The sequence below is a fragment of the Canis lupus genome, chromosome 11 (assembly GCF_003254725.2).
Source record: "Canis lupus dingo isolate Sandy chromosome 11, ASM325472v2, whole genome shotgun sequence".
Taxonomy (NCBI): domain Eukaryota; kingdom Metazoa; phylum Chordata; class Mammalia; order Carnivora; family Canidae; genus Canis; species Canis lupus.
The window spans coordinates 41,167,295-41,179,603 of NC_064253.1; the positions used below are offsets into that span (position 1 = coordinate 41,167,295).

General features: G+C 37.5%; 1 long non-coding RNA gene across 2 annotated transcripts in view; it reads right to left on the reverse strand.

Moving 5' to 3' along the window:
- The window catches only part of LOC112650372 (uncharacterized), a 37,182-nt gene extending 25,155 nt beyond the window's left edge, over positions 1 to 12,027 (reverse strand). The window contains exons 1-3 of one of the 2 annotated variants that reach the window (XR_003130120.3): positions 11,939 to 12,027; positions 6,463 to 6,525; positions 6,082 to 6,202 (exon numbers count right to left, since the gene is read on the reverse strand). This is a non-coding gene — a long non-coding RNA (uncharacterized LOC112650372). Of the gene's footprint in view, positions 1 to 6,081; positions 6,526 to 11,938 lie in introns of both variants that reach the window. The other variant, XR_003130119.3, reaches the window with a different exon arrangement.
- Between the last annotated feature and the right edge of the window lie 282 nt (positions 12,028 to 12,309).

The following is a 12,309-nucleotide window of genomic DNA, read 5'->3' on the forward strand; positions in this document are numbered from 1 at the left end:
CCATAAGCCCCGGGAAATGGATACAAGTAGAAGAAAATTCCATTTATAAAATACTGAAGGAATAGTATTGATTGTACTAAACAGGTCTACTTTGGATTTATGACAGAAGACCCTTTTTAAAATGTCATTTACTGGTTCCATAAACCTTTTCATGTCTGGACCAAGTAACAAGTGCCATGAATTACCATTCACTGTTTATGTAGCACATACAAATAAAAATCATTTTGGTGAAAAAAAATAGGGAGGAGTGGGCTCAAAAGTCTCCTCAAGCTTTCTTTTTGGATAAAAACATTCAAGATTCTTCTAATAGCATGAATTCTAGATCCATCTTTTTGAAATAGCACACCTATAGAACTTAAAAGAGCATGGGTACAGGTGGCCGTTTCATACTGATCAACCCATAAAAAGCAAACAAACAAAAAAGCCAAAAAACAGTTAAAGAAACTATCTCCCAGATGAGTTCCTAGATCTTTATCACTTCTTTTAAATTGGTAATTCTCAAATTTCTGCATAAATAAAAAGCATACAGAACTTCTTAAATGCACATTCCCAGGTCCCATCCTTAGAGAGTCTGATTCTGTAGCTCTGGAGTGTAGCTTAGGATTGCATTTATACAGTGCATTTTAGGGGATCCTAATGTAAATAGCCCTTGGACTTTACTGTAAGACTTTGCCCTACACCCTGCCTTATAAATAAGTTATACAACTGCTTCTTGGGGGCTGCTAAGCAGTAGAGTCTAGTGAGATAGTTGCAATTTCTCATGCCGAAGAAAGAAACCCAATTAAGAAATGTAAATTCTTCTTCATGCTGAGAGAATACGAGGCAATAAAAATATGAATTTCTTTATGTTGCATGGAAGCTTCTGGGAGCCCATAAAGGCTGAGCAATCCTTGCCGAGCAGCTGGACCGTCATCATCTTCTCTGGCTTTTATGGGAGAAGATGAGACACTATCGGCACTTTTCTGAAAACAATCTCTTCATAAGAGTTTCTGTACAGGCTGAGAGGCTCTTTCTTTAATGCTTGAAATCCATAATTAACTATTTAGAATGAGGGGGGTGTTAAAGTATGTAATGAGTGCCACCCTTTCTTAGGATGATTATCTGATTTCTAATCGCACCTTCCTCCCTGTGATATATTTGTGCAGAGGAGCTGGTGGTTGGCAGTGAAGGAAAGGCAATTCAGTACCATTGGAGGAAACTAGTTAGTGCTCTAACAGAGAAAGACCAGTTCTTGTTTTTTTTTTTTTTATAAATTTATTTTTTATTGGTGTTCAATTTGCCAACATATAGAATAACACCCAGTGCTCATCCCGTCAAATGCCCCCCTCAGTGCCCGTCACCCAATCACCCCCACCCCCCGCTCACCTCCCTTCCACTACCCCTAGTTCGTTTCCCAGAGTTAGGAGTCTTTATGTTCTGTCTCCCTCTCTGTTATTTCCCACTCATTTTTTCTCCTTTCCCCTTTGTTCCCTTTCACTATTTTTTATATTCCCCAAATGAATGAGACCATATAATGTTTGTCCTTCTCCGATTGACTTATTTCACTCAGCATAATACCCTCCAGTTCCATCCACGTCGAAGCAAATGGTGGATATTTGAGAAAGACCAGTTCTAACTAGTACTCTTTCTCCAACACAGTTGTGTGACCCTGACATGGGCCATGGCACAGGGCTGAAGCCAATGAGCTGCTGCTGAAAATGGCAGAAAGGGAAAAGAAAGATGAAAAAGTAAGTGGGGCTTTGGTATGAGAGATTCTATTGCCTTGATGTGCCCATGGCAGCAGAGTTGAGGGAGAGGAACAGTTTTTATTATTTGGAGGATTCCTTTCATTTGGCTTTCTGAGAGGATTCTATATGATCCTGGTTGAATCCTACCTACCACTTCAAATACTGCCTTCTTTTCCATTTTGCTGTTACATGGAGTGAACTTGTTCAGATAATCTTTTCAAGTGGATTCCTTGTTATGTTTTCTTCCTTCTGCCCCACCGTTTGTAAATTCAATCTCTAACTCAAAGATTCTAAATCCACATCAGTTGTACCCCGTATCAGTAAATATATGTTGTTCAGGATAGGTCCCTAAGCAGCATCCTCTATATCCCTTCTCTCTGTTTTTCATTATGTTCCTGATTCTTGATTTAAACGATGTTATTTTGGGAAAACTCATGTGCACTAGGATTAACAGCAATTCCCTTTGTAAACCAAGCTTGTTAAAAAATGCATTTCCAGGAGCTCAGTATAACCTGCACCAGCAAGTCTGAGCTTTTGCTTCCTGCGTGGAGAGAATTCTAGGCTCCTCTATTCACGGATTGCTTTATTAGCTACAGAAGAAACAGCCAAAAGTAGAGATTCCCAGAACAATTGTAAATTAATTATTGAATTTAGAATACAATTTTCAAATGATTTTCAATCAATGAACAGACTTAGTAAGTACAAAGACAACTCAATTCTGGTGTGTATCTTAGCCATTTAAAGATATTCATAGGTTTAAAATTTAATGTTTTCTTTTCATTTACAGTGAATTTATTGTTGGCAGAAAATTCATGAGAGTCCAGCCTTGGAGAATTAAGTCTTCTGTACCTTACATAATGGATCTAGCAGAAATGGTTAGCTATTTGGGATTCACTGGTGCTGCTCTGCCAGTCTATATTAGACATGATTTGGGAGCGCCACTAGAAGCATGTATGTATTATACTTTACAAAGCACATCAAACCGTCTTGTGTCAAGACCTGATTTGAAGAAGGAGAGCTAAGAATTTGGCTAAAAATCCTAACAACAATGTAAAGATTGGATACCTCGGCATTTGACCTCAACCATAATATCTCACCTCTTTTGTCCTCTAGTGTGAGGCTCATCTAGCTTAGTGACTCTGTGTACCACTACATATCTCTGATTCTTATAAGCAAACATAGGCACATTCTCACTGCTATGCTCTTTCCTGGAGGAGAAATCTTACAATGTGAAAGTAGGAAAATCCCACTCTATTGTGAGGTCCAGAGGGGTGTTGTTGCTTGCCTAAGGTCACATCCCTCATTTGTGAAAGTGTAGAGACTTAAATTCAAATTTTGGAAGAGGAAAGAAGGTAAAGTTTGGCCAGATGTTGTAATGTGTGGCATACACCTGACTTGTTGGACTCACATTAGATACTTGAAGGTTCTGTTGACTGGAAAGGAAGGAGGAAATATTTATGGAGCACATGGGTTCTGAATTACAAAAACTTGGGCTCAAATTCTCCCCCATCACTTAGTAGCTGACTGATTTGTGGGAAACCACTTAACTCAAAGCTTCATTATCATCTTATAAAATGAGAATAATAATATTAAACTTTATAAGGATTTTCAATGTCATTTATAAGAGGTTGTCTAATGTAGACTTATTAAGTGCTCATCTGTAAACCTATTCTCTCCTGACCATGCATACCAGTGATCTTTTCTATCGGCAACATCACTATGTTTGTCATTGTATATTTCCCTGTCCACTCTAATGATAGTCACAAGACAATTTCTGTTATAAGACATCAAAATTCCCACCTGGGGGATTACTTTAGCCAATACAGTTAGAAAGAGAAAGAAAAATGCCATTATATATTTGCAAAGTACGATTTAAAATGAGATAATTGAAAGTCAGCTTGTTTATCTTTAGGGGGCAATTGGTGATTCTTTTTTCTTCCTAAGTAATGGATTGTTATATATTTAATTGCTATTTTGAGAAAGGTATTCCTCCAAATGGGCATTAGGGAAAGAGGACAGATTTTAATTAAACCATTTAGCACATACTGAATAACCCCACCAGGAGGCATGATAAAGGTATGCTTAATTGGTTTAGAAGGATGGTAGCAATGTGAGAACTTCAAACACAAAGTTAAGTGCAGAGATAATTCTACATCTATCTCCTAATCAACAGCAAGGGAAATTATTGAAGATTTAAAAAGCAAGGCAAAAAAATTAAAAAAAAAAAAGTAGGCTGACTTTTATCTAATTTGTCCCCAAAGTTTCTCTAGGATACACAGGTATGTTCCATTTTGTGGATAAGTCTACATGAGGAGGACGCTGCTTTATTTATTCCTAAGGCTGTCAGAATATTTCCCCCACCCCCAATACTTGGTATAGTGTGTCTGTTAGTGTTTTTCAATCTTTGATTCCTTTCATTCTTTCCTCTATCCAATCTCCTAATTAAGGCTTTTCTAAATGTCAGTGCCGGCAGGTGGGCACATAAAAAGAGGATGGAGAGTCTGGGTTGTATATCTCTCATGCACCTATTCATTGTCTTCAGGCAATATAATAGGTCAGAAGATCGAGTGGACTGGTCAGAGAATGTGGCAGTATTAGGACCAATTGCAGGACAGACAAATAGACAGAAAGAAATGCTATCTGAAGTCAACAAAATCCTAAGATTTGACAACCCGAAGGCCAGAGGAAATCAAGAAAAAGAGCAATAGGATTGAGGAGGCAGGCAAAAACCAATTCGGCTTCCTTTGACTAGTATATAGAACATGTCCATTATATGCCAAGATTTGTGAGAGATCATAATACCTTTGGGTAGATGTTGGAAGACAAAGATAAAATATGCCTACACTGGTTCTTCCAAGAGATATTATCAACTACCAGAGGAGACGTGTACATGAACAGATTATATCAAAACATAGTAGAAAGTCCTATGATAGAAGTTTGTATAAGGTGTTGGGGAGGCATATACATGACCCCTATCCTACTGTTACTTTTTTTTTTGCTTTTATAATTATTGTTATTTTGGGAATAACAGAAACTTCAACATCATTCTTTTAGTTTACTTGAGCTTTCTGGCAAGAGCGTTCTAAAGGTGGGCCTTAATATGGAAAAACTTCTGAGGTCTGAATATTGTCATTTTTTTTTTAGTTCCATTTTCCATATATTTTAGCTTTGATTTATAGCTTCCCACTTTTTATTTTTTCCTTCAGTTTTCCTATCCTTTTAATTTTCAATTCACATATTTATTCCTCAGTTATATTATCTTCTTTTACTAACTCCTATATTCATCATTTCCACACATTTTTGAAAAGAGATTTCTTCTTCTTGCTTATATTTATAATATCTTCCCTCATCTCCTAAAGTTTTCCACTTATTTCAAATTCTCAATCCATTTATTCCAATGTTCAGATGGTTCATTCAGGTTCTTTTTTTCATGGGCCTTGTAATCTTCTTATATCTGGTCCTTTTCCCTGGATGCTCATTTTATCTTGATGGTAGTTATTCTGTCTGGGAATGTGTGCTATGTGCTGCTTAAGGCCTTGCTGACCTCTGTGTATGCCGAGGCGAATTTAGGAAGAGAGAAGGGGCTCAGTCCTTGCACAGAGAGTTCAGGAGTCCAAAGTCTCTCTTCTGACCTTCTACCAGGCAATTCTTGTGGTTGAGATTTATCTTTAATAACTTGGGAAGAAGCAGATGTGAGAGAAGGTCATGTATCTAGTTTGTTATCCACCATCTTGGAGTTTAGAGGCAAGGGGACAGAGAAGAGAAGCTATAATTAAGTGGGGCTGATCTCTTCACATGAGTAGGACTTTTGCATCCCACTGGTATTGCCTAGATAACAATTTAATGGCCTGGCCTGGACCAACAATGTGTGTGAACTTGGAAGCAAATTCTTACCCAGCCAGATTTCCAGATGAGAATGTGCGCTGCCTGACACCTTGGTTGCAGCCTTGTGAGACCCTACACAGAGGACCCAGTAAAGTTGCATTAGGACTCCTGACCCACACAAACTGTGAGATAATAAATATATGTGGTTTTTTAAGTCTCTGAGTTTGTGGTAGTTTGTTACACAGAAGCAGATAACTGATACAGCATTCCTCCCGGAGGGGATGGCAGGTAAGGAAGAAGAGATGTGTAAAAGCATGACTGTCTTGTAAATGTTTAAGTAGCTTGTTAGAGCTAAACCATAGAGGGCAAGGTTAGGGAAAGAGACCAGAATAATTGAGAACCTACTCTATGCTGATCAGTGTGTCAACTGTTTCTCAGGCATCTCTAACTTCTCTAAAACCTGGTGAGTCTGTTACCAATGTTGCCTTTTTACAAATTTGGAATTTGGCTTAGAGTAGAGCTGACTTACTGTCATGCTGCAGCACATGCAAACAGGCTAACGCTGTGCTGGCATGCTGATTTCACTGAGCAGCAGGAGCAGCAGGGTGAGACTCTGCAGGGCTGGCTGCAAACAGCTTCTTCAATTGGCCCTAGTGGGCCATAAAAAACTCCATTAATTTCTGTGTGCCTTTATGTGAGAAAGTCTTAGAAGCACTTAGAGTGGCTAACCAACTTGTCGAAGGTGACCCATCTCCTAAGTGGATGAGAGGTCTTTCCAACCCAGGCATTTGGGTCCAAACTTCTTGCTCTTTATATTGCACCATCTCAAGAAAAAGGTGAATTTCCTAAGAGGAGGTCACTTCATTCAGGAACTTTTAAGGTATTTTTGATATAATAGTTGAATTCGTACCATAAGCTAGGTTTTGATTTCAGTATTTCATATCCATCATCTGAGTTAATCTTCACAACAAACCTGAGAGATAAGAAGTAAAATATTTCAATTTTAAAGGCAAGGTCATGAATTTAAGAGGTGATTAAATAAGTTACATAAGGTTTCAGAGTTACTAAGTGGCAGGAGAGTATTTAAATTCAGGTCTCTCTAGGGGTGCCTGGGTGGCTCAGTCGTTTAAACATCCAACTCTTGATTTTGGCCCACGTCATGATCTCAGGGTTGTGGATGGGGCCATGTGGCAGGCTCTGCACTCAAAGAGAGTCTGCTTGAGATTCTCTTTCCATCTTCCTCTCCCTCTGCCCCAACCTCTGTGTGTGCTCTCTCTCTCTCTCAAATAATAAATAAATCTTTTAAAAAATAAAGATAAAATAAACTCATGTCTATCTAACCCTAAAGACAGTAAGCTTAACTATAAGATACAATAAACTGGAAATGGCCAGTCTGAATGAAGTATAGAAATCTACACTAGGGCAGCCCCGGTGACCCAGTGTTTTAGCACCGCCTTTGGCCCAGGGCATGATCCTGGAGTCCCGGGATTGAGGCCCACGTCAGGCTCCCTGCATGCAGCCTGCTTCTCCCTCTGTCTGTGTCTCTGCCTCTCTCTCTCTCTCTCTGTGAGTCTGTCATGAATAAATAAATAAAAAATCTTAAAAAAAAAAAAGAAATCTACTAGTCGTTTCAGCATGATGTATCCAATTGTACACACAGTGTTTGTAAATCAAATTTTGAAAAGAACAGCTCTTTTTCATTAGACAAAATGAAGTGAAATGAGATCATACCCTCACCATCCATTACTTTTTGTATATTTAGAAGTCTTTGCAAAGTGCTGAAGATACCAGGAGGATTAGCTTAAAGATTAAGAATCTGCAAAAATAGCTTAGAAGAAAACTACTTATGTGTTCATAAAGGCTGTAGAAGATTATTTGATGGGATGGAGGTGGCAAGGTATAGGCACTGGAGGCAACAAAGGTCATTTTAAATTTAATAATGGGACTGAAAATAATAAACCAAGAGAAAAAGGAAATTCAGACTGATAAAATGTCTTTCTTTGGTATCTTAAATAATCTAATAAACGATGTGATAACAATTCAGGCTCCAGTGACTACTGGTTATGGCTTTTTGACTTTGAGCCAATTACCTTTTTCATATGTACTTCAGTCTACAAATCAATAAAATGGGAATAATCATTACCTAACTCATACAGTTTTTATGAGGATTGAATTTTATATATACATGTATATACCTTAGTACTTCTGAAAGGGACATGTTTTATTCTTGATATCTAAAAGGTGCCTCTGTTTTATTTAATTTTAAGAAACACAATATTGCTTTGTAGGTATGCTAAGTGGATTAGATATTTGATTCTCTAGTGGGTTTCTGGGATTGTGCATCAGGAGAAGAATATTTTTGAAATGTTTAGTTTTTTGGACAATTGTGCGACTCCTCTGCCCTCCCCACCCCACTTATTGCCCCAATGCAATCCATTCAGGGGAGTGATATGCAGGTCACAGTCAGCACTAACTTGAGGACAAATGCACATTCTAATACAACACGTTTATCATTAGTAGGGATTAAATTTTGTGGTAAAGAGAAACAATGAAATAAAGAATCTTTCTTCATCCAAAAAGATTTACCGGCTTTCTTAAATAAATGATGATGCTTTAAATGTGTCCACTGTGGCAAATATTCAGATCCCAATGTGGCTGGCTTTAAGTTTTGAGAAAACAAAAGTACCCATTAGAGGATACTGATTTTATGAGGAAATACAAATTACATCTCGATTAACTAGACTACATTTATTTTCATAGTTCCTTGGTAATACATGAAAACAAATCTTACGCTTATTTTCAAACTGCTAGAGGCTAAGAGAGGTCAGACAGCTTGTTTAGTTAATAAAATGAGATAGTAAAAATTCAAGGAGGAGAAATCAGAATTCTAAACCTAATGAAGAGAAAGTCCTTCTTGTCCATTTTTGTGTGGAGGGTAAATATTTAACCATTTTCCGGGTCCATTGCTTGTTCTGCTTGAACAACAGACAGCAAAAATCAGGAAACTATGACATAAAAATCAAAGAAGGTAGGCATAATTTTGCTTGTGAATACTGTAAATACAGTAGTAAAATGAAAACTGGAATGAAGACGTAAAAAGACCGAAGGAACTGCAGTGATAAAATAAATTATTAATAGAAAATACCTTATGCTCAACTCATTAATAGTATTCAGATCTGTGACCTACTTAGAAAGAAATATGTTTTCTTAACTTTTAGCGTTCAAAATTTGCTGAACAGACTAAGATGGGCAAGTCTAACTAGCAGTAGATGCTTTAGTAAATACTCAAAAGGCACGTGAAGAATACATTCATAATAGATTCTCATTAGGAATCCTTATAGAAGCCTGATTTTCCTACCACTAAGTTTATATGCCTTCACCATCTGTAGTTCTCAAATTCAAGAAGCCATGCTAATGCTAACAAAGTGGCTGGCTTGGCGGATCAATCTGAGAGGGAGCCTGGAGAATTATCTACTTTGGAAAGGTAATTTAAAACTAAATCCACCTCTAAAAGTGAGTGTCCCCTTTGGGTTTACAGGTTTCACAAGAGGGGAGCCCTACATATTGGAAGCATTTCCTTTTGTTTGCCAACAGCAGGGAAGACTTGGGCCAAAACCCAAAAGGATACAACTTAGACAAGAATGAGCATATGGCTCTGAAAGTTTTAATCACTAAAAAAGGAAAATATAGTTGCAGCTAGTGGATAAACAGCTCTGTTATATAAAAACCTGGGATCAGTATAAACTTGGTTATAAGATCATCTGGTTAAAAAAAATCAGTGATTTAAAGGAATAAATCAGTTTTGCATGCGAAAAACAAAACTGTAAAAAAAATTAAAACTACCCAACGAGAAGCGAGACTAACAGGGAAAATTCAAGCAATGGAACAATTTGGTGCATCAATCTCCTATAAAGTAGGTTACCTGAAGTATTTTATCAGTATCTGTGGTGGAATAAAAAGGTAGGAGTTCAGGCACCAAGTCTAAAAATGGTTTGGCACCATCATTGCTGATAATATTAAGAGCAATTAATTCTCTATGTATGTATTCTATGTATGTTTTAAGTTGTAAGGAAACAATTTCTTGCACAATCTTGGGGCATCATATGACTCACATTATATTAGAATTTTCATACTAAAATTGGCAACTTCTAGGTGATGATTTTTCCCACTTTCAACAAAAGATTGCAAATTTCTATTCTTAAATAAAGGTAGTAAAGTGCAAATTGCCCCTACAAGAAGAGAGAAAATGTTTCCAATTTTCATAGTGTTGTCATTCTATGCCTGACTATACCTGTTTTTTGGAGCCTTCAATCTATTATACATGAGTAAAAAGTTAAAGATTCAATAATAGAATATGCACTACTCCTGAATACACTGATCGACTAAACTTTAGAAGTGATGTACATTTGTTTAACAAAAAATAACAAATTTAAAGAGTCGTAAAGCAAATATGTAAAGAACACCTCCTCTGGACTAGCAGGCATTGTTTATTGTGTGAATTTATAAACTTAAACTTCCTTAAATACTTACTATCACGGTATTTCTGGTCATGCCTTAGCTATCAGGCCTCGCGCCCCCACTCCCACCCCCGTGCTTGCTTTCTTCCTCCCTTTTTTCTTCCTTCTTTCCTTTTCAGATATATTTTAAGCTTCTCTAATATGCCAGGCATTAGATGAATGAAACGTGAACTTGGCAGAACTCACAGAAAGTGGCAATTGATATGTAAACACCAAAGTATGATGCAAAAATCTGAAAGTTTGATTGACAAACTAAAATATTACCCACAGACTAAAAAGCAAGATATACATCAGTTATCCACTCTTTTTAAATTGAATACTGTGCTAAATGTTCTAGGTTGAAAGATGCCAAATGAATAAGCCAATCCTACCTACAAAGAGTACATGTGCAGTAGAGGAGAAAAGATGTGAACATAGATGCTTAATAGGTAGCATATGTAAAAATAATTTCTCCAGACTGTTGTATTAGGTTCCTATTAATGCTGTAATAAATGACCATACATGTACTGTCTCAAAACTGTACACATTTATTATCTTAAAATCCCTAGTGCAGAAGTTTGGCATGGGTCTCCCTAAGATCAAGGCACTATGTAGGCTGTCTTCCCTTGTGGAGGCTATAGAGTCCCATCTGCTCCTTTTCTCCTCTAGCTTCTAGACACTACCCATGTTCCTTGACTCCCGGCTTCCTTTTACCCTCTTCAGAGTCATTAACATTGTATCTCTCTCTGCCTTTATTCAGAAGTCATCCTTCCCTCTAGCTTTCTTCTTCTGCCTTTGTCTTTCACTTTTAAGGATCCTTGGAATTATTTTGGATCCATCTGGATAATCCAAAGTAATCTCCCTTAATTCTATCTGTAATCAAAATTGCTCTTTGCTATGTAATCAAATGCATTAACCGTTCCGGGAAAATTAGCATATAGACATCTCCGATATCCCAGTGCTCTCAAAATGGAATAGAAATTCAGTTTAAGTGAGATAGAATACATAAAATTCCTTGAAAAAGATAAAGGATGATGCTGATGTAAGGTGTTGTGTAGCAGGTTGCTATGCTCTGGTTTGGCTATTGCAAGCATAGAAAGTACAGTCAGATTTCCTTTTCTCCTCTACTCCTTCTGGGTCTCTAGTTGCTATGATGGACTTGCCTCTTTACATCAGTTATTTATTCTAATACAGAAAGGTAGTACTTTGGTAGTTTAAAGTCAGGTGTTTTGTTTTTTTTTTTCCCCTCCTGTGTAAGGAATATGGAACTATCAAATATTTTCCTCTGCACTGGGCATACCAATCTTGATACATTGATCTAGACAAATGAAGACATGTCTGATAGGCTAAGAGAAAGGATGCGTGGTTGACATTAATAATCCAGATTTACGGCAGCCCGGGTGGCTGAGTGGTTTAGCGCCGCCTTCAGTCCAGGGTGTGATCTTGGAGTCCTGGGATCGAGTCCCACGCCAGGCTTCCTGCAGGGAGCCTGTTTCTCCCTCTGTCTGTGTCTCTGCCTCTCTCTCTCTGTTTCTCTCTCTCTCTGTCTCTCATGAATACGTAAATAAAATCTTAAAGAAAAGAATCTAGATTTATTTATTTTGAACATTTTATTTATTTATTTATTTTTATTTCTTAGATTTTATTTATTTATTCATGAGAGACACACAGACATAGGCAGAGGGAGAAGCAGGCTCCCTCTGGGGAGCCTGATGCAGGACTCAATCCCAGGACCCTGGGACCATAATCTAAACCAAAGGCAGACACTCAACCACTGAGCCACCGAGGTGTCCCAAGAATCCAGGTTTAAAGGAAAGCAATGCCTGTTCAAGTTTCCTCCCCATTCTACAACTTCCATGGACAAAATCATAATTAGAAATGTTTTTCTACCTGTTGATCCATCTTGAGAAGTAAATCTGAGAAGGCTTGAGAAAAAGAACCTGATTATAACATAGATTATATTTTAACCTTCTCTGATAGGTTCTAAATTATGTAATAGAGCAATACATCATAGGAAGCTCAATCATATGGGAGGGGCCATGCAGAACATTCCTGGAATACTATCACACTTTGTACTCATCCAAAGCAACTGCCCAATGAATGGTAAATGAGGAGAGTCACATTTATTTAGTAAAGATAAGAAGCAAAGGAAATAAAGTAAAACATATTTTTGAGCTTTGGACAGACTAGAGCTAGGCTTTCAGTAGTTAGGGTTGCAACAACTCATAGGATAGATTGAAAAGGGCTGGTGGTACACAGAC